Source organism: Kogia breviceps, chromosome 13, assembly GCF_026419965.1.
Source record: "Kogia breviceps isolate mKogBre1 chromosome 13, mKogBre1 haplotype 1, whole genome shotgun sequence".
Taxonomy (NCBI): domain Eukaryota; kingdom Metazoa; phylum Chordata; class Mammalia; order Artiodactyla; family Physeteridae; genus Kogia; species Kogia breviceps.
This window is the reverse complement of record NC_081322.1, coordinates 27,679,707-27,704,013: the sequence shown is the minus strand read 5'-3', so window position 1 is coordinate 27,704,013 and position 24,307 is coordinate 27,679,707.

Below are 24,307 nucleotides of genomic sequence, written 5' to 3'. Positions count from 1 at the left end.
AAAAAATTTTGTCCGCTCAAATTTTCTTCTTGCCATTTCAAAAAAAGAAAAATGCAGCCTTATGAATACAGCTATTTATTTCAAGACAGAATGCCATGTTGCAATTTAGAATTACAGAAAAGAATCAGGAACATTCTGTGTGTAAACAAAGCAAACAATAACTATGCACCCCTTTTTATGCATATGTTTTCAGTAAAAGTTGTCTTGCGGCTTTGGCAAACAAGACTGCATGAAAAACCTCTACTCACAGGACTTCCTGTATTTAATCTGGAAGAAAAGAGATCATTTTTTTTAACCTTTTTAAAAAAAATATGTTTTGTTGGTCATATTTTTTTTAAAAAGTGCTGTCCTCGAAACAAATACTTAAGACATTTGCATTTTTGAAAGAATATCACAATTAGTGAGGAAAGGAGTATAGACTGCAATAATGAAATAGGTAATTTTCGAAGCTAATTTTAAAATCCAAGATGGAAATGTGTGTGAAATATCACGTTTGTGAATAACCATTGTTTATGAATGGAAAAGACTAATTTTCACAGACGTTGACATTTGCATGCCAATCAGAATTGAATTTCTGAACATAAGAACTTTGCTTACTATTCCATGTGTTTTTCTGTAGACATTCATTCAATTTAGAATGTGTGCCATTTATTAAACTGTGTTAGCACGTTTTATCGTAATGAGAATTGGACTGGATAAAATTGAAGGTAGATTTTTAGTTTGAATATGTATTTTTCCTATCATATAAATATTAATAAACATGATTATTTACTTTTATATCTATCGTCCAGAAGTATAATGCAATAAAAATATCTGTCAGTCTACATATTGCCCATTAGTAGGTTCCTGATGGTGATAGTTAACACCACATTAAAACCATAGCATATAGGCAAAAATTAGAAATGATGAATTAATTGCTGAATTAAAGTGAGAAAGCTATTGAATTCAACAAGACATAAGGAAATAATAAATGTTAGGATTTGAAGAACATTAATATTTTATATAAAAAACAAGTTGAGAATTAATGAATTAACATTTGCTGAGTTCTTACAAGTTCTCAGAGGTATTATTAACATCTTATATTTAGTCTCAATTTCTTTCACCCATTCTCAGAAATAATTTCACTAGTTAAGGAAGGGAAAAAATAAATAATATCAATATCAGTTTTGGGGGGAGAATATTATTTATATCCTGGTTTTAATTAATAATTAATGTAAAACAACTCAGACTGGGAAAAAATAAATGTATATCATACAAGTTAAGAAAAAAAATTGACCTAATGCCATTTTGATAAAAAACAAACACAAAATGTTCTCTAGACTCTCACAATTCTAGAAAACTCATTGTTGAGATAAATATTTATATTAAGATAAGTTTTAAACCAAAATATATAATTTCTACCATTCCCTGCTACCTCGAAGTCAATATTTTGCATAACATCATCAGCATGCTAATTGAATCAATAATAATGCAGGAGCAACAGTAAGATTCAGGCAGCTATAGACACAGAAAATACTTCAACCTACTTAATAAAGATGGAAGCATTAACTGGATTATAAAGCAACTTGTAATGGCCATGGCTGTGGGACTGGCTAAATCAGACCTCTGTCAGAGACCCTCAGCAGTGGCCACACTGAGTTTTCATTGCTGTTAAAATGAGCAAGACAAACATTTATGAACTTATTCTTGTTGACTACTGTCTTTCTTCAGAAATATCACTTGTATTTTATGTATTAGTTTATTCAGGCACCACCAAAAATATTTTAGTGGTGCCTGAATAAACTGATGTAGAAGAAAGAACACTGGCTTGAGAATTGTGAGGCTTGGGTCCTTGACATTAAATATATCTAGGATCTTGGAAAAATCAGCTTCTTAGTATATTAATTTTCTATTCTGCAACATGAGGAAACTTAATAGGTGACTTCTAAGGTGCTTTATGTCTCTAACATTTATGTTTACATCAATGATTGGAAAGTGCTTTTGGTAGTATTAATAGTTTTATAAATATGTATAATAGCATTAGATTCATGCCTGTAGACAGGGCTGGAATCTAAGCATTGAGAGCCTCATCCTTAGTATTCATTGTGCTGACTTTCCTATTTTCTTTCCTCTATTTTGCTATTGTTCCCTTTTCCATCCTCCCTTCCTTCCAGTTCTGTAGAGTAGAACAACATGTAGGAATTTTATTTTTTGTTTTGGGGTGTGTGTGTTTATGTACATCTGTCAGGGGACCGACCGCAGAAATTTGCAACAGCCTTCCCTGTAATGATGTTGGAAAATTTCAATCCCATAATAAATTCCTTCTGAGTTTTCTTTATCCCACACATTCTCAATTTTATGTTTCCTAGTCTTATCCAAATCACACCTAGACACACATGAAATATTTTTTTCTAGTCTGTACTCAATTTTTTTTTTTTTTTTTTTTTTGCTGTATGTGGGCCTCTCACTGTTGTGGCCTCTCCCGTTGCGGAGCACAGGCTCCGGACGCGCAGGCCCAGCGGCCATGGCTCACGGGCTTAGTTGCTCCGCGGCATGTGGGATCTTCCCGGACCAGGGCACGAACCCGTGTCTCCTGCATCGGCAGGCGGATTCTCAACCACTGCGCCACCAGGGAAGCCCTGTCCTCAATTTTAGATCAGATACTTCCTGTAGGCTGGGTATAGAATTCATCTGATATTATACAGAAAAGGAAAAATTCTAGTGATACTAGGGAACTTAAAATGATTAGCACTGTAATCATTTTTTTCCTGCCTTACCAGAAGTAAAATTTTTAAAACTTTGAAGAGGTACCTACTTTTGGACAACTGATCAATAATCTCAAGTTCCTGTATGGGGTATGAAAAAAAATATAACATCTCTTAGACCTTAGCTGAATTACTTGGGTATTTACTCATCTACATTTTTAGTATTTTAGCCAACATATTGAATTTCTTTCTTGAAGCTGAAAATCTCTTTTCTGTATAGTATAGTTCAGTTTTGAAAACAGAAAATAACAAAATGTTATCCTAATGTGTCTTCATATCTTCTCCCCTCCTTTTCCCTACAATGAAACCAGGTCCATCTTTTTTAAGGTAAATATTTATAGATTATCAAGAATAGTCATTTTCCATACGACCTCACCCACCTGAATTCATAGTGAAAAATATCAAAAAGCCAAGAGTTTTTCGTTGAGATGTGTCAGATGGGTTTGGAGCTGTAAAGCAATAAAAGACATCTAGAAATCTTCAGTTGACTCCATTCACATACTTAAATCAGTGCCCAGCTATGCTATCACGCTGCCTATTTACTATCTATAAATTTCTATTCATTGTAAAATGTTTTGATGTGAAATTGACTATCAGCCAGAATGCTTTCTGGGGGATTTGATGAGTCAGCAATGAATACTACTGTGGTCTTTATTTATAGGCAGACCTCAAAGATATTGTGGGTTCAGTTCCAGCACCACAATAAAGTGAATATCAACAATAAAGTTAGTCTCACAAACTAAGTCTTCCCTTCAGAAGTAACTACTACTACTGTCATTTCCTCATTTTTTCACATATATAATTAATGCATAAACAACTTATGGTTAATTTTTACTTGTTTTCAATCTGTATAAAAAGATATGACACATATTTTCTACTTGGAATTTCTCTTCCAACACAAATATCATGTTAATAAGATTAATCGTTGTTGAACATGCCTGCTGTTCATTTATTTTTACTTTCATATATTATTGAATCAGTATACTTTATTTTTAGTTAATGAGAAATTCAGTTTTTCTAGTAATGCACAGATCACTGCTATAAAAAATCTTCCTCATGGAAGATTTTTTATACATGACCTAAAGTTGTTGCTTCATGAGTTTCAACTTTATAAAATATTGCCAAATTGTTTTAGAAAAAATGGTTGAACACGCTCACTGGTAATGTTTTAGTAATACAGATTGTGTAGAGACCGTCAAACCCTTGATATGGTCATTCCTTTTAAGTTGTGCCACTCCAGTTTTCTAAACTGGTATCTCATTTACCAGTTTTGTTTTGCTTTTCTTTGGTTAATAATAAGGTTGAACATCTCTTAATAAGCTGTGAGTCATGAATACTGTATATACATTCATGATTTATGACCTTCTATTGGTTCACTGGTCTTTTTTAAAATTAATGTGTACAATCTATTAAAACTACACATTATTATTGCTGATACAAGTTCTTTGTGAATACGTGTTACAAATATTCTGTCTTTTGTAGCATATCTTTCACTTTCTTTAGATGTCTTTTGATGAACTGATTGTAAATTTTATGCTGTTTATTATTATCCTTTTTGATTATTTTTGTACTTATTTAAATATCTTTCCCAAAGTCCGAAAGATGCACACTATATTTTTTCTAAATGTTTAAACATTTTTCTTTTCTCATTCAAATTCTTAATTCAGTTAGAGTTTGTCTTTGTGTATGAGACAAGTTAGAGATGTTTTTTCCAACCCCATTTATTGATAATTTCTTAGTTCATTCCACCTGTATCATTTCCCTAGGTTTTAAGTAAATGTGAGTCTGTATCTAGGCTCTCATTCAGCTCCATGATCAATTTAGTCTCTCCCTTCACTAACACCACTCCATCTTAGTTATAATATTTTGCAATAACTTACAAGGTAAGTACTTCCTTATTCTTTTTGTTGTTGTTGTTAGTGGCTCTTCATGACACTTTACTTCTCCATATACGATTTAGGTTATCCTTTTTTAATTTAGGGAAACAATTTTCATTTCTTTAAAGACTTTGTTTCCATTTATTTTTCTGGACAGTTTATTTTATCTGAATGTTGTGTTTCTACTTTTGTCTTCCATACCTCTTAAATTTTACATTTTTCTTCCTTTATCTCTCCTGTTTCCTTCTGAGAGAGTTTCTTAATATGATCAACTAAATAATTTTATCCTCACCTAAATTTCATCTGCTGTCCCCATTAATCTTTTTATTTTTACAACTAATATTTTCACCTGGCTATTTTAATAGTTTCTCATTCTTATTTGAAATTTGAATTTGCTAACATAACATTTCTTATTTCCTTAGAGTTTTGGTCTGACTGTTCTAATATTTCTGCTTCAGATGGTATATAATGCCCAGTCTTTTTTCTTTTGAAGGGGACAGTTCTCTTTAAGTGTTCAGGTTTTTTTAGTCTAGGAGTGCTTATTTTCTTGAGTCTATCACCTACTCTTGTAATGCTTTTTAAGGGATTGAAGGCTAGAACTTGGTTCAAGTGAGTTCAAAGAGGCCATAGAGATAAGCCCATAAGTGGAGAGCTCCAGCTCCATTAGACCATTGTTAATTGCCTATATTTGTTATCATTTCCGTCACCTTAACACCCTGGAGAAGAGCAGTGTGGGGAGAAGGCAATGGTTTTAGAATATCAATAGAAAAAATAGAAAAAGTCATAGAAAACCAATCACTTCTTACCTATGTCTTTCAGCACCTCACTAAAAAGCTTTTGTGGTACCCTGATACCACCCATTGACCTCAGCAGAAGGGCAGCTAATGACTGATCCAACGTGGTGGTGATGGGAGGGAGCGTGAAATATGTACAGAAATAACAACTAATTTTTATCTGTTTCATCATTCCCTCACTACCACAGCTAGCCTAAACAGTCCGTCGTGCTACAACCACCCATAAACCACACAACTTTTTCAAAACCATCTTCTGTCTCACTGGGTCTCCTAGCTTTTGATTTTGCTGCTGTATTGTGGATACCTTTGTCTCCTCTCTCCTTTCTCCAGGGTAGGTTTTGACAGAAGACACCAGAAAAAGAGATTAATTCTAGTTATGTCAGGAATCACATTGTCCTCCTTTCCTCTTTGCTTAGGTGTATATTCGTAAGTTTTCTTTACTTCAGAAAATAATGAGATGAACCAGTTTAAGTATTTTTAAGTACACATTTTGGTCTCCTCTTTCTATTTGCATTAAACAAAACAAAATGAAACAAACAAAACAAAACAAAATACTCCTCTAGAACAGAGTTTGACTATCGTATCACAACAACTGTTCCTTCCTTAAGAAATGTGTCACTTTTTTTCCTATGATAGTGAGAGAAAAGAAATTGACAGTGTATGCATATGTTTTCTATGAAATCACTCTGTACCCTAGAAAGCACTTGAATTTTTCAACAGCTATGATATCCTAAATTTACAACCAATGATTTTTTTTTTCCTAAAACCCACCAAAGCTAAGTTAACCAATCCATAATTATTATTCTACACTTTTCCTTATGCTCCAATTATATTACTAATGGAATCACACACACACACAAAAACCCCACACACAAAACACAAAACACAAAGAAATCTGTGATGGCTGGTCAGTCCTTCTAGTTTGCCTGTTCTAGGTTCAGAGAATTCTCTTGAGTTTTTTTATCCCTGGTGAATTTCTTACCAAATTACTTTCAATTATTGTTGAAGTCATCACTGATTCATTTATTGCCTATTAAAAAAACAAATATGTTACAGATGTCAGGTTTAATAGTGCTCTGTGACAAAAGTTATCATAATGTTGCCCTTCAGCCATTTTTTTACATGAAACAATATTACTTTCTCCATTCCTCCCTCCCTCTTTCTCTCTCCCTCTCTCTCACACACACAAACACTCACACACATACACTGCAATCTAAAGTTTTAATTATTTTCTGAAAGATAGTTGAGATGAACTTTTTGTGATCCTCTGAAATAAGCTCTTCTGGTAAAGTTTTCTGCCAGGAGCACGTTGGTGAGAGTTATCTGGCTAGCACTTGGCAGCTATTCTTCTGTTCTCATGAACTAAATAAGTTAGTTGCATAATTCTGGGTGGAAACTGACTTTGGCTTCATCAGCAACAATGTCTATAGAAGCGGTAGAGAAATAACATGTAACTGCCTGAATATCAAAAGAGTGAACATTTTTCATCAATCGTAAATGATTGTCCTGTACATGCTATTAAGTAGTGGAGACAAGTAAATGCCAAGCATTTTACTTTTAAATCAGTGGTCAAATTTAAAGTATATACTATTAAATTTAAATATATATACATATATATATGTATATATATATATATATATATATATATATACACATATCTATCTATCTTTCTATTTACAAAAATAAATCATGTATTTGAAATGGTGAGGGTAGTAGGTTCATCAGATAGGGTAAATCATGCATATCTGAGAAACATTAATCACCGTTCACCACAACTAATAATCATAAATGCATCCATTGACAATTCAGAAAATATGATTAGCTTCAGAATACCTCATATTGACTTCACTAAATTTTAGTTTCACTAAAAATGTCTGCTTAACAAGATAGCTAAACATTGCTTTCCTCATTTAGGTATATGTGTATTTTAATACAAAACTGTTGTATATTGTATATTTCAATACAAAAAATGTTTTCAGCCCTTAAAAAGTTGGATACAAAGGGACTTAGTTGATAGTTTCTAATTATTAGTTTTTTTTCTTCCCTTCCCCCCACCCCAGACATCTGAAGTCGACACCTTAGTTTAAGTCTACTACCCATACCAACGTTTGAGAGGTGAAACATATTTTCCTACCACAACATGTATAATATTTTGAAGTGATTCAACCACATTTGTGAGAAAGTTTACTTATCTTTAAATCTAGTTCTTTGCTGAGTTAACTTGAGTCTCTTTCTGTTGAGTGATATTCCTTATACATTTTATGAGTTCAATTAGTATATCAGAAGTTCACAGTATAGTTTTTAAACTTAATGTTTAAGATTAAACTTTTAAGAGAATGCTTTATTAATTGGCAAAATATTTTAAAAGGGAAATTTAACATTTAGAGAATAACAATTATATTTCAGCTTTCACTTATGTTGGGTAGAAAACTATTGTTTTTCACCTGTAAACATCCATTTTCCCCCCATCCCACTGTACCTCTCCTCTTCTGCTCGTTTAGGTAAGGGTCATCAGGAACTACCCATAATTTATTCTCTAACCAGTTCAAGTAAGGTTGACACACCCACGTCTTTGGATGTGGATCAGATCTCAGGGAGAGCATTTCATTTCCTGGATACAGTGACTCATTCAGGAATGGGCATGTGACACATGCAAGGCCAATAAAGGCAGGGAAGTGCAACCCTGGGACTTAATCTTAAACAGTTGGGCAAAGGGGAATTTTAGCCTCTGACAATGGCAGTCTATCTTACTTTGCACCCAAGTGCAAACTTTGAACTACCTGAGAACAGCTGAAGTAGATGGAAGGCTAATATAAAGTGTCTGTGTGAAAGGATTGGAAATTGAAACTCTGAAGGTAAGTCTGACATTTGACACTACATTCTTCTCAGATATTTGCTAAGTAGGAGCAGAGGATGGGAAGAAGAGTATCTGATCACAAAGAGGCAGTAGAGAGGCAGAGATGTAGAACAAAGGTCTCATCAATTTCATAAGGCTGGGGGCTCAAAGTAGAAGTTGTTTTGATAAATACCTTGGATTTTCATTTGGGAAAGTAAAGGTCTAAAACCTAAGAGTAAGGTCATACCAGAGAAGAATAGTTCTCACAAGGACTAAACAAACTTAAACTCAGCTCCTAATGGGTTAAGGGGCGGTGGTTCTTAAGCAGGGGCATCACCACAGCCACACCTCAGGGGACGTTTGGCCATGCACAGAAACAATTTGGATTGCCAGAACATGCGAGAATGCTACTGGTATCCAGTGAGTAGAGGCAAGGGAAGCAGCTAAGCATCCTACAATGCACAGGACAGCTTTGCAAAGCAAAGAATTATCCTGGTCCAAAATATGAATAGTGCTGAGGTTTAGAAACCCTTGTTTAAGGTGATTTACACTAACCTGACAGCTGGAAAGAAAACCTTAAGGAATCTATTCCTTCAAATTATCTCTACAATTTTTATATTAAATTTTCTCAATCAAAAATCCAATAAAATAACTTGTAATCAAAAAAAGTAAGAAGTATCTAAAAACCAAGAGAAAAAACAAGTAATTAAATAGAAATTTAGAAATTGGAGTATTCAGACCCCTAGAAGCTACATAAAATAGTCAAATGGATTCTAGAAATAAAAATTAATACAACTCTTAAATTACAGATTGAAACAGAAAAGAAAAAATATCTGGAAGGGTATAGAAGATTTGAATAGCACAATTACCTACTTTTAGAACTTAATTAGCATATATGTTGACCACTTCACAAAACAACTGCAGAATACACATTTGTTTCAATTGTTTCTGGTGCATTTATAAAAAGTAACCATATGCTGCTCCACAAAGCAAATAAACCTCAACAAGTTTTTAGGAACTGGTAATGTGCATAGTACTGATCGCAGTGGAATTAAGCTAAAAAACGGTAACAAAAGGTAACCAGAAAGCACTAATATATTTGAAAATTAAGGAGTACTCCTATAAAGAACTAATATTACATAAGAAAATGCTTATTAAATGTTTTACTCAATGCTTGGCATATAATGTTAGATTTTGAAATTAGTTATTATTATAGAATACAACCCTGTGCTTCGTACTCTAAAATTAAATAAAATAACATATTCCTTAGGTCTACATGAATATTGCCTTATTCTCTGCACTTTTCAGCTCTGGTTTCCATTAGTTGGATTCATTCTCAGGAAGTTTTCTGCTTGTGTAATGTAACTGTTACCTGGAACCACACTTTTCCTCCTAATCTCTGAGCAACCGAAGTTAATACAGCAGTTCTATTCTTTAACAATTTAGTTTGCTTTTCAAATAAACTTTTTTAAATAAATTGAAGTATAACTTAGTAGTGGAAAGTGTGCAAGCTTAGATATACCTCTCTATGTGCAGATCAATGTATAGTGTGTAGACTACTTAATCACCACCCTGGTCAAGAAATAGAACACGGCCAGCATCTAGAAGCTCTTTTTAGCACCAGTGGGTCAAAAGAGAGATCAAGGTGGATATTAGAATATATTGAACATACTACAAATCAAAAATTTGTAGGATGCAGCTAAACGACATGATTAGAGGACAAACAGTTTTGGACATAGCCTGGACACTCATCCAGTGGGATATTATCCAAAATTTTGAGCAGCTTAATTTCATGGTATGTAAAGAAGCTTAAATAGGCAGTTGTACAGTGTGACCCATGGAGTCAAGAAACTGCAGTCAACAAATTCAAATATAAGATTATCATAGTAACTTAGAAGTGAGGCTTTTATATACAGATAGATAATCACAGTGAGAGTTGGAAATGGGGTGGTGGGGAGAGATATAAAGTAGGGAATCATTGACTGTAATGTGTCAGTTACTTGGTTGATGATGAAGGAGAGGAGTGAAAGGGTAGCATTATGACTTGTTCCTGAGTGGCAGTGACATTTAAGGGAACTAAGGAGGCAGAAAAATGGGTTTAGTTAGATGGGTGTTACTTACTTTGGTCTCAACTTCCTCACTATGATAATTTATTTCTGCCATTAAAACAAAAACAGAAACAGATTTGTGTCTGGTAATAGGGAATCTTATGGGAATCTGAAAAAAATATACTTTAAAAGAGTGGTTTGGTTTTTCTGCACAAAGAAGAAAATCTACAGTATACACTGGCTGATTATGTTTAGATCATCCACTTTCAACCCAATTAGAATGTAAAGTGTATAGTCCTCATAAATATCAGAAATGCTTAACCAAATTTGAAACCGGTTATGACAGTTGATAGAGGTAATTCTTAAACTGGAATCACATTCAACATTTACTACATGTATTTCCCTTGGTACTTGTAAACTGGAATGCAAACCTGAGAAAAAGTGAGTGGCAATTTTCAGAGAGGCATATGGGCCACAGGAATTGCTGGAGGAGAAGTCTTCTAATTTGAATCTCCCTTTAGCTAGTATTTGAGACAAGTGAGTGATAGTGTCATTTCTCCTGATATTAATGCCCAGGGAACTTGTCACTGTACTTAGAAAAGCATCAGAAGATTACATTAGGAGACAACTTGGGGAGGACAGTTTTAGGCCTATTTTAGGACTCAGCGCTTTCACTGCCAAGGGCTTGGGTTCAATGCCTGGTTGGGTAACCAAGATCCCACAGGCCATGAGGCTTGGCCAAAAAACCCAGAAAACAACAACAACAAAAAAAGGGTCAGTTGTCCCAGTAATGGAATGTGCTTACTTTTCTGACTGCTTAAAATCACTTTCTTCTACTTCACATGAGGCTTCTGTTTGGCACTAACATTGATTTCATTATTTGGATACTATCTTTTTTTCTTAATCAGTTGTAACACCTTTCTAAATCTAATTTTATAATTCTGCAGTCTCCTCTTTCAGCATCAAGTGTGTGCAAAAATCTTACGTGTGTGAATAGTGTGGCTTGGGTACATAGAATAGGGAAGTTGATGGCTGAAATTTGCAATCTTGTAACTCTGATACTTTTTCTCCAAAATAGGAAAATGTTTTATTTTAATTAAATTTAGCTAAGCTAACAAAGAATTTAAATATATTGATAAAAATGATTTTAAATTAACAATTTATGAAAATGTCCCTAAATTGCTTCAAGTGACTAGAGTTTTTATTTCCATTAAATTATATAAAGCAAATCTTCTAAAAATTTATAATAACATAATATGTAATTGGTATAAATGTATTATCTTTATTTAGAGATAATGGGAGAGATTATAGATCTTGGTCTGCGTTATCACAAAGTTCAAATTAATAAAATTTTAGTTCATGAGTTCTTACTATGTAATTTTTTTAAAGAAAAAATTTGAATTTTGAGTAACTTCATTTTAAACAGCAACCAGTGGGTGATTCTATACCCCAGTTCTATCAAAGTAGTTTAATACATGCAGCCTTGTAGAAGACACTCTCAAGATCAGTGAGGTCACCACTTGTGAAGGTGTGTTGCTGCTACTGAATCAGTCAGAAGGCAAGAACTCTATCAAGCAAGTCCCTAGGGGCTGTGTCACAGATTTTCACAGCTGCAACCTTCTCTGTCCATGTTGCAAACATGTCCGACACTAACTATGGCTGTTATAAGCTTAGCATTCATTTCCCCTGATATATTGACACTAGAGTGAAACATGGTGGCCTGGGACAAAGATTTGGTGTTCTCACCGTGAATCATCCCACAGGGGTTACTGATAAGCACTGCAAGAAATCATGGATAGCTGGCAAGGTCCTCTGCCCTAATTTGTTTTTTAAGTTTTCGGTTCAGGCAGTGTAACTTGATCACATCCCTGCAAGCAAGACCTCAGGCATTGTGTGAGGGGGATTTACAGCCAAGTAAGACAGCCATTTCAGACTACAGAGAAATCCCTTTAGTTGCGTAGTATCTGCAGTTTTCCTCTTAGTTTGGGGAAGTAGATTTCATATGATATTACTCTTTTTTTTTTTTTTTAAGACACATTTTTTTTCTCTCTCTCCATGTGACTGAGGGAAATTACTGTTGGATGTGAAGAAGCAACCAGCATTCATTATTATCTCTAGTCACAGTTTCATGGAAAATCAATGTGTAAAAAAACCTCTCTTTAATATCCTTTACTGTTATTCTTTCAAACACAGTTTTCCTTTCCATTAAAAGGTAAAAAGAATTCAGCAAATTGATGCCAGGTGAGAATATACATTCTGACAAAGGGCTGGAAGTATGATGGAGAAAGAATGTATCATGTCAAACGCCTTCAGCCATACTGTTGACAAACCAAATCTTGTTAAGTACTGGACAGCTGCTTTCCTACCACACTGGCTGTCCTGTTTAAGCTACAGCATTAAAATTTGGCATATCAACTTTTAACACTGACAGAAATGTTGTTGCCTACCTACTACTGCTTGGAGAGTAAACAGTCCAACCGAACCATTAAGAAACTTTGACACCCATAAACAATTTATAAAAACTCCCATTTGGCACAATGAAAACAACTCAACTGAAAAGATTTTGAGCAAGAACATATTGGAAAGAAAACCTATTTCCTATAAAAGGATAACAAAGGAGCCCTTTAAAAAGCATGTGATTTACTGGTTGGAGGAAATAAAAAAATCCTACCCCTTCTTTTCCATTGAATTTTTGTCAACAGTAAAGAATGTCTAGATTACTTTTAAAAATAATTCATTTTTCTGCTCTACTGATATAGTTCATATCACTATACATGGTAGACATTTTATAAAATATTCTGCTTTGATTTCTAGAACAATAATTCTATTTTGAAACATTAATTAGATTTAATCTAAAGCTGAAATAGAGTGGTTTAAAGAGAAGCTAAGAACAAGGTCTACCTAGTAGTAAATGCAGTGATATATAAAAGTAATTAAAACTTCACTGAAAGTTTCTTCATATTCAAATGTATGTTTTGAAATCATTCAGAGTAGAATCTAGGTTGATATATATATATATTTATTCTCATGTGTTTCTCATTCCCTTGCAGAAAAGACTTTTCTGCATTGAAACTGGACTTCAGTTTTAGGCTAAAAGAATGAGTCTAAATATAGTGCAAAAAACTGTTTATTATAACTTTGTGAATGCTTCATTCACATACCTCTCAAGCACTTGTCAGAAATGTGACCAATAAGTATTCAGTTCTCAACTTGTAGCTCAGCAATTCTGGGTGGCATCAGGAGACATGCTGATGGCAGTTTCAGTTGCTGCCCTCAGCCTGTGACATACCCAGGAGTGGTGAACTCTACCTTTAGTATTGTTTTTTGTATTGATGCAGTAAATCCAAACCATGTCAGTTTGAGATGTTGTTGGCAACATGTTTTTACATTCCCAGGAGTGAGGGGCATTGTGTTCTCTCTCATATACAGAACAAACAACAATATTAAAGTAGAAAGCAAAGTATTGGGTTGGCCAAAAAGTGCCTTTGGTTTTTAAGTAAAAATATAAGACATATTTTTCATTTTCACCAAGAACTTTATTGAACAACATATTCACCCTTTTGTTCCACTACCTTCTGCCATTTTTCAAGCAACTTCGTAATTCCATCTTCCCAAAAACTTTTTATCTTTTTGAGCAAAGAACTGTTCCAGGTGCCCTTTACAGCCTTCCAGGGAATTTAAATTTTTTCCATTAAGAGAATTTTGTAAAGACCTAAATAAATGGAAATCTGAAGGTGAAATGTCAGGTGAATATGGCGGATAAAGCAGAACCTCCCAGCCAAGCTGTAACAGTTTTTGCCTGAAAGAAACATGCAGTCTTGTGGTATTCTGATAGATTATGAGTTTTCTGTTGACTAATTCTGGACGCTTTTCATGGAATGCTGCTTTCAATTGATCTAATTGTAGCAGTTCTTGTTGGAATTAATCGTTTGGATTTCCGGAAGGAGCTCATAATAGACGACTCCCTTCCAATCCCACCGTATACACAACATCACCTTCTTTGGATGCAGACTGGCCTTTGGTGTGGTTAGTGGTGGTTCATTTCAGTTGTCCCACGATCTCTTCCATTCCACATTATTGTACAGTATCCACTTTTCATTGCCCATCACAATTTATTTTAAAAATAGAACGTTTTCATTACGTTTAAGTAGAGAATCGCATGCGGAAATATGGTCAAGAAGGTTTTTTTTTCACTTAATTTATGTGGAACCCAAACATAAAAGCGATGAACATAACCAAGTTGGTGTAAATGATTTTCAGCACTTGATTTGGATATTTTGAGTATGTCGGCTCTCTTCTGCATGGTGTAATGCTGCTTGTTCTCAACTAATGTCTCAATTTGATCGCTATCAACTTCAGCTGGTTTACCCGACCCGTGGAGCATTGTCGAGTGAGAAATCTACAGCAGGAAACTTCACAAACCCCATTCGATCAGTCACAGCACCTTCTCTATATGCTGCACAAATCTTTTTTTGCGTTTCAGTTTAGTTTTTAACTTTCTTGAAATAAAAAGCATAATATGCTGAAAATGTTTTTTTCTTCCATCTTCAATACTAAAATGGTAACGCAAAAGTTCACCAATTTTGATAAGTCTTTATTAAACTGCACTATGATATGACATCTGTCACATACAATCTAACAAAATTGTTTTGAATGAAGTTAAAGACAACTAAGTGCTACTAGAGCCATCTTCCAGGAAAAAAACTGAACGAACCTTTTAGCCAACCCGATAGAATAGAAATCAATATCTTTGTTAACTCTATTTGAGCCAAGCCAATTTTTTTCTCTCTAGTAAGGTAAGAATAATGAATATGCCATTGTTTTTGGGGGGTTATTGCAGATACTCATTTTGAATACCATGCCTTTGAAGTTTATTCATTAAAATGGTGAATATCCTATTAAAATGTTTAAACTTATTTATGTTTTTGTTAAAATGAAAAATGACATGTTAATAAATAATGTAAGCAAGTTCTAGAGACAGGAATAAAAAGCTAGATTACATTAAGAAAAATGACACAAATTTCTTTATAGTAGAATATGTTCATGTTCTCTCTTTCTGCCCTTTTTTTATTTTCCAGTGTACTAAACAGCAGTGTAGTAATCTAAAGGTGCTCTGCTGTCTCCTAAAGAGTGAATCCATTTATTTCCTTATTCAGTAGCTTGGAGTATAACCAAATGCTTCAGATAAAACACAACCCTTACAATTGTCTGAATTTTAACTGGCTACTGTGTTTAAATTTTCAATTTTCCTTCCTTTCTCCCTGCCAGTTTTGAAGAGAGTGTTCATATGCCTTACAATATGCTGAGCCCAAGATGATCAGCCAAGTCTTGGCTTCTTTGCGAGCTTAAACCATTTAAACTCAGTGCTCTTTCCAGCTGGCAGGTCAGCAGCACTGAGCAGACACTGCAGGTTTCTGCTTAGTTAAGTTTACACAAATGCGCCTCTGCTTATTCTTAGTGAGAAAGGTGAAAGAGTATCTGCCCTCTGAACAATTCTATCCATCTTCCTTTTCTTAGCTCACTGTGTCTAATCTGTTTGGCATTGCAGGCTTTTTTCTTCTCTTTTTTTAATTCCTAAGTTTTGACTGACAGATATTATTAAAAACAAACAAACCATACGATGTTAATGTTTTTCACTCCTGAAGGCATATATTTACTTTTCGTGAAACCTGCAAAAATTTCACTCATTTTCCCGTATTACATTAATAGACATGTTTGGCAAAATAGTAGTCCCTAGGTTTACTCTTCAGATGTTAGCTTTTATATAGAGATTAAGATTACAAAAAGCAGTATAGACTTTCATTGATCTCATTTCATTCTTCAAGTCTAAACTCTAATTCAGACATTTCCTACTTAACAATTTAACTCTTGTTCAAATACTGACAGCTTTTCTTAGGGTTACCAAGTGACGCAGAGCAGCTAAACAAAGTTTGAGTGTCTGTTTATTCTGGACATTTTCTTTAGGTCATTACTAAAACCTTAATACAAAAATAAATGGATTTAGGGTAGCACTTAAATCACAAATATAGCTTGTGAATGAAAAAAATTCAGAATGAGTGAAATCAGCTTAAATATTAGAATTAAGATGCAATCATTGCATTGGTACATGTTCTTGATTTTTATATGTATCTGCAGCTGAAGTTACTGGTTTGCAATTTTGTTGGTTTGATTAGTTATTTAACTTTCCTATGGTAGAACTCTGTAAATTGTTGAACTCAAAGAACCATGCAATAATGACATTTATTATGTAATTATTAGACTTAGTTGTAGTCCAAATAATAATAATAATAATAATAATAATAATAACTATTGATTTTGGTCTTATGTGTAATAAAAGCCCATATCAATGCACTTTATTTAAAATTGATTATTTTGAATTTTAAATCCCTTCTTCAACTGTCATTTTGTTTATTTTTTATTTTTAGCTGACATATATTTTATATTTGTTTTTCTAAACTTTAAGGGAAAGTCAAATCTTTTCCTTGACTTCTTACTTATATACGTTGTCCATCTGACATACAGTTTGCCCTGAATATCTTGTTTTCTTGATTAATTAGGGATTTCTGACCCAGGTGTTTTTAAATGTCTTTGGACAAGAAAATGCTGCACATCTGTGAAATTACACTATAATTCAAGTTTAATTTAGTGGTATGGCAAAATGTTGGGGGGCGGTGAAGAAACACTGGAAAGTTATTGCTGAGATGGAAAACTAGGTTCACAGGAATATGAGTCACAGTTCTTGAAAACCTTCTATTTAAAGCCACGTATAATAATGATAAGGATGTTAACATTAAATGTGTTTGTCTTTTAAAGTATGAGAAAATTATCAAAACCTATTTTTGCCTGAACTAATCTATCAAGCTTAAAATTGCTGCTTGATATCCACTGTTCCTCTTTGTTTCTGCTAAACCCTAAAATCATAATGTAGAAAATATTTTATTTTTGACATCTCCAAAAGGAAGCCCACACCAGAGAATCTGAAAAAGAGACTCAGGTGTTAGAAATTCAGCCCCCAAGATTTTGTAAAAAAGTGACTTTGAGCAAAAATTTTAGAGAGAAGAATAACTAACCCAACCCAGTTAATCATTCAGACTCCAAGAAGGAAACACATGGCACACTCAGAAGGGGTGATTCAAGAGATTAATATTGGAATTTCTTTTTTACAAAGCTGTTGGTATGGTTAAGAAAAAACAGCAAGGCATGGTGAAGCACCCTATTGTTTTAGCAGAAAGCTGTTACCACATCTATGTGTGATACCAGAACTCTAATAACATGTACAGTTATAGGAAAGGGCTTCCTGACACTTAGAGAGAAGGTCTCCACAATGGTCAACTCACAGCAAGGCAGTGAGGGATCTAGCCTTATAAATACTTTAGCTTTACTTTTTTTATTAACCACTAACACACTGCTAGTAGTTCCCGTTGGCCAAACCAACTGGAAACCAGAGAGCAAAGGATTCTAGTTGATGTAGTTCATAAAGATCAGCTTTCTGGGGCACAGAGCAAAGTAGAAAAGTGGAGAGCAGATCTGGAGGAGTAAGAAAAGAATATCCAGTACAACTAACAAACTGAAATGTACACAGTATTGGAGTCATTGGCTAAATGATACATTTCCACATAAAGGGATAGTATACTTAAGAATAAAAAACATCGCATATCATAAGAAATCATCCATCTCCACTGAGAATGAAAAGTGACTCATTCCCATTTTACCAAATCATCAGAAAAGGTTATTTTTCATTATATGTTAATGAGTGGGTTTCAAATTAGTTTTATAGAAAAGAGGTGGCGCCTTTTTAAATAGAAATGTCTGATAACTAGAAAACTCTAATAACTGTTAGTAGCAGTCAAATGTTTACCATAATATAGAATAGTATCATTGTTTGTTCTGATAGCCTATACATGTAATACAAATTGTTATTGGTTATTAAAAAGTAGCTAGTTTGTGACTATAGAACCTATGTTGTATGATTAATAAAAAAGAATAAGTTGATGAGACCCAGAAATAAAGGGAACTGAGGGGGGAAACCATTTGGTTGCCAATATTCTATTCAGTTCAACCTCAACAGTTATAGTATCAAACACCTCAATTTCATTTAGAAACTGACTCTGCCACGTCCCTATTTCTGTCAGTAATGCTGCTATCTTTTTTTTTTAAGACTTTTAGACCACCGATCAATGCACTGTCTTTTGCTCCTTCCCCATTGTTTTTCTATTTGGTCTGGGCCATGTGCATGTGCATTATTTTTAAGAAATCATGCTTTTAACAGACATTCTTACAGAGAACACACACACACAAATAGAACCACACATGGGTACACATATGTGCACATGTGGGTACACAGGTGCTTTGAAGAGGAAAATGCATACTATGATGTTCGTGGAACCTAAATTTAATTTCAAACAGAATAAAAGATTCAGAGTAAATACTGCAGACAAAATTGTATAGTGACTGAAGCCAATACGTCCAAAAATTACAGAGCAGAAAGCAGCACTCTTTAGCATAGATAGGAAATAGAAATACAGTTAAGGATGAAAATGAAATTAGATTTTACTCTACGTGTTAAATCTGGGAAGAGCGATAGTTATTACTCAAAGAATAACTGACACTGTGTGCTGGTGATTAAAATAAGCTTCCTTGTGTTATCTCATCACATAAATGGTTAGTGCCTCTCGAATTTACCAGGGGTATTCTAATCCAGAACCTGAACCTCTTGACGGTATATAATAAGTTTTCTCAACAAAAAATAAGGAACCCAGCATATAACTTAAGATGTACTGGTCTTTGAATTCTGCTCTTATAGGGTTTAATTCAGACAGAAAGTTTATCTTGGCTTTCCTGGGGTGTGTGTGTGTTTGTGTCTGTGCATGTGTGTGTTAGGAAAGGACCAAGACATGCATTTCACCAAAGGAAAACTGAATATCATTTAACTGATTTTCCTGTAATGTGATCCTTTAAGTCATTAGGTACTTTTAAAGTTCTTTCTTGTGTTTGTAGAATAAAACAGGAAGCAAGAGACCCAGCGGGCCTTTTTGAGTCATTCCCACACTTAAGCCTTTTGGTTGCATTTTGTGTTCTTTCATGCAAACAGGTCACCAGAAAAAAATGACTGTTTCCTACCTAAAAATATTCTGGAAAAATCAACATATGTTTGTGCTGAATGATAAATCAGGAAAATTGTCTAAACGATGTTTCTGTTTCTTTTTGATTATCACTCAGGTTGTGTATTAATATAGATTTTCTATGATTTGCTTAGCCTCCTGATTTCAGCCAATTCGCTGAACAATCTGTAATAGAGATTGAGAAGGGCTAAAGATCCAAAGTTCATTTCAAAGAATTATCAGCTAATCTTTCACTTATCTATAAGCCCTTTTTGAAATAGCAGAGGATATAATGGGCTCAGTAATTAGAATACTTGCATTCCTATTTTTGCCAAGTGCAAAATACATGTTGTCAGATCCAAATACATGGACCAATTTATTGCTGTCTTTAAAGATTTTTTCCCTGATTATTTGCTTTTTCATAAGAGGAATTGAGTTACTGTCAGGAATATTTTTAACAAAGCCATCAGAATGGTAGCAATGACAATAACAGTAAGAACAGCAAGCATATTTAAGTGCCTACCAGTTGGCCAACACAGGGCTAAGCATCTTAGATGGAATTTCTCATTAATTCTTACAGCATCTTCTTTTAACCAGAATTTTTAGTTTTGTCATATGTAAATGGTGCACATTCTGGTCAAAAGAAGATGCTGTAAGAATTATTGTTGTTGTCTTTGCTACCAGTGTTGTATGGAGAAATTATTTTTGTATCAGTCTCACATAAGAACAACAAAAATACTCTGGACCTTGGAGTCAGGTACTAATTGGAGGGGAAGCAATCCTTACTGAATAATCTTGCACAGGATCCTAAAATGTAAGAGAAAGTTAAATTGGCAGGCTTGAGTGTTTGCAAAGTAAATTTATCAATAGACATTACAGAGCCTCTATAAACAAACCCAGGAAAGATATGTTAACTTCCTCTTCTGTATTAAATGTTAATAAAGAAAATTTATCCCATAATTTAGAATTTTAGTATTTCCTTCCTGTAAAGCTAAAAGTGAGGATCCCTCTGTAGGTCTAGCAACATGTGTTTAATGTTTATTCTCTTTTACAGTGATACTCTTTAAGAAAAGTAAATAATTACATTTTATTCAAACCTGGGTAAATACTGTCAAGTTATTAGCATACCATAAATGATATAAAAATAAAGACATCTTTAATGCATTCATAGAAGGATCGCCCTCTTCTGTTTTTTTAGTAATTTATTTATAATTGGTCTTTGTCAGAAAGTATTAGATTTCTACAGTGTTTTATCAAAATAATTAGACAACATACAAAACATAAAATAGAATGAATTTATTATATTATGCACTAATTTGTAAAAAATGAGATATTTACTTATTAGTGTTCCAAAAGCAAAAAATGTTTTTGGAAATTTCATATATATATGAAATTTCTTCCCTTAGCTTTTTCTAGGGACTGATTACAATGTCACATGTATTATAAAGGTACAATTTGAAGAAATTAACATAGGTTTTGTTGTTTGTGTGCTATGCATAACTATTATGACCAAAGAATAAAACAATTGTGCTTGAAAACTAAAGGAAGAATATCAACAGAGGGGATATTATAGCTCTCACCTTGTTGGTCGATAGCCCCATATATAACTGTAAAACTCTCTTTTTATTTAGCTCTTTGTAATTAAAGAGCTAAACTCTGTGTGATTGCTGTAGGTCACATCTCTCTTTATAAAAAGAGAATTTAGCAACCATCAATAGTTTACATCTCTGACTGACTGATCTTCAAGTGAATGAACATATTTGCAAAGAATACCTTAAGGACAGAACTTGGAAAAGTCTTGTGTTTGCAAACTTGGTGTATCAGTAGTTCAGGCAACTTAACTGTCCTCTATAAATCTATAAAACATAGAAAATATATACTTGATAAAAGATATTATTTTATAAAACATATCTATTTTAAATTTATATTCTGCATTTCAGAATACCTAAATTTTTAAATTTTCTCTCAGCCAATAATAAAATTCCTCTTTCTTTCTAAATTGTAGATTACATGATTGAGATATAGAATAAGAAAACTGTTCCATATTGGTATACTCCATATTGCTTAATGGAAATATTTTATAGCATATGACAGAGGAATATGTGGGTTTGTTTTTTTTTTAACATTTATTAAGCATCTATTCCACATTGCTTATGTATGTCAAGACACTTGCATTCTGGTCCTGGTTCTTCAATTAACTTACTGTGCAACCTTGATTTCTGAGCCTCTATCTCATATAATACATAAGATAATTGAACCAGGTGAAGAACAGATATTTACAAATGGATGTTTTGTGACTTTAGTAGGAATGGATGTATATGACTATAATTTCATTTTAAATCTATGAGTATTATCATTGCTAGGACCCAGTACAGCTATTGAACTTTTGATGTCTTTAAAAGATCTTATTATAAGAAGGGTTGACCTATAAAATAGCAAGATAGCTTCCTAGTGAAGTTCAGAGAAATATAAGCTGATTTTAGGCAATATACTTTGAGTCCTCTTCTTCCCTAGAGAAGGACCAACATAGGAGACCAAACAGATCTATGGTGAACTCTAGTTAAATATAAGGGTTTATATATTTTTAGTGTTTAAAAAGGAAATAGTAGTGTCCACAAAGAGGGTTAAGTGAACACTGGCCTTAAGACTAGTTGTATGTGTTTGAACTTTTCAAAGATAAAGCCCCTGTATAATTATCTCCTAGATCTTCAGAAATTCTAGTCATGGGAGTAGTGCTTGAATCTGCTAGATACTATCAATGATTTGGCATAAGGGTATCCTTATTCCAGTCTATTTTTTGGCTTTCTAATTGGTTTAATCCCATAGCAATAGGTCAGAGGTATGAAGAATTTGTCTTCACTAAGGTTTTTCAACTTGTACCAAATGCCCTAGTTAACAATTCCACTGGCTTACCTCATAAATAGGGTTATACCTTTAGCCATGCTCTCGCACTCCAATCATTATCATCTCAACCAGAATGCAGTAGGATGTATTAGATTTTTTTATAACCATAACAATATTATGTATTTTTTCTCTATCTCCTTCATTAACAATATTGAAATTTAAATTTTCCTATTTCTACCATCACTTCATTTGATCATCCCCTGTTTCCAAGTGGTAACCACAGTGCTTGTTGATTTTCCAAATAAGGCCTTTATGATATTAAAATGGATGCTGTGATTTGCAGTTCAGAGCTCCCTTCAGAACTGAAAGACACAGTCCCTGCTGCTGGAAGTGCTTCCAGCTGGTAGCCCTCATAGGAAATTGTCCTCAGCTGGAGAGAATGATTTCACTCTTGGTCTTGCCCCTTCAAACTCCTATCACTGGTGGATGCATGAGTATATAGGCTTTTAACCATAAAGCAGAATGCTTCTGAGGTGTTCTCCCCAACTCTATATTCCACATGGGCTCAGCAGATGCTTTTAAGACTAAATTGCAGCCCAACTTGTCCTCTTGTTCATTTATCCTTTCTTCACTTCCTCAGGTACTGATTCTGCACACTAGTCTCCATTACAGAGTCTGCTTCCCAGGGATCCAACCTGAAAAGGTATCAAAATTATTTATATCATCTTTGGACATTTTTTGGTTTTATACATATGGTCTTGGACATCCGTAATCCTGTAAACAAGAAAGATAATGAATTTACTTGCTAGAAATAATTGGAAATAAAATACAGTATGTTCTATCTGTCATAGATTTTAGAGTACAGAAATCAGGCATATTACTTTTCCAGTAAAGTATGGTTAATTTTCATTGTTTAGCATTCATTCCTTTACAGTATAGTTGTTTGTACCTTTTAATAATTTAAATTGGATAATAACTCCCTTTGAGTGTGGGTACCAATATGACAGTGGATGAATTATTTGCCTAGGTTTTTCTGTGAGCCACAGAAAAAACAATTAAATTAACAAAAACCAGACTCTTGATTTCAAGTATTTTTTCTTTATTCATTTAAAATTATTTTAAAGGATTTGATCTCATATTTCAAAGGTGTTTTCCATCTTGCCCTCTCTGTATCGTACTCAATTGTTCCCATACCTTTAACCCTTATTGTTAAATTATCCTGACTATTCTTATGCCTTGCCACCTGTGGAAAACAAATATAAAGATAGTAGAAAAATGTAATAAAGTGTAAGCTGGTTTCAGCAGAATCAGATATTAAACTCCCTCCAAGTAAGTATAGTTTGTGGAGTAAGGAAAGAATGTTAACACAAGGTTAGCATACTACACATGAAATCCATTAAAATTCAGCATAATAGGAAATACAGTCAAAATGAGAACTGAGATAGAAAAACACTAATTGTCTAATTAAATCTGCTTCCTGGTTCTGAGTAGATGTGCCATTATATCTGTTAGGTCTTGCACACAAAGTCCAAAAATTCTTTGCATGACTGATTAAGTTGAAGGTTCTACATTAATCACCAGCTATGTGTTTATCTTTTATTTGTTTTTCTTAATTTAAACAAAAATGGAAAAGTAAGTAGTTATCTTCTACAGTGTTGTGGGACAAGGCAGCATGCTTATCTAGCCTAATTTATTTAAAAATTGTTAAGGTAAATGTTTTACTGTATTCACATATGAGCTATCCAATAAACAGATGCACACATTCGTTTCAATTGAGCAGAAAAAAGAGTTAAACTATAAGTTTAAAATTTTTTTTAAATTACTAAAGATAAACTCACAAGAATTATTTTAAGAAAACTTCCAGGTAACAAACAATTTCATTTGATGAATTCCAACAGAGGATAGTATCCCAAACCCAAAGTGTGCTGTTTGTAGGGGCTTATGCACTTGCCACTAGTCTAAGGCAACACGTGCTGACACTAGAACTGGGTAGGTAGAACAATGCCTCAGGAAGATACTTACCTCAAGGAATAGGCAGAAAACCTCAAACAGAAGCCCAGCAA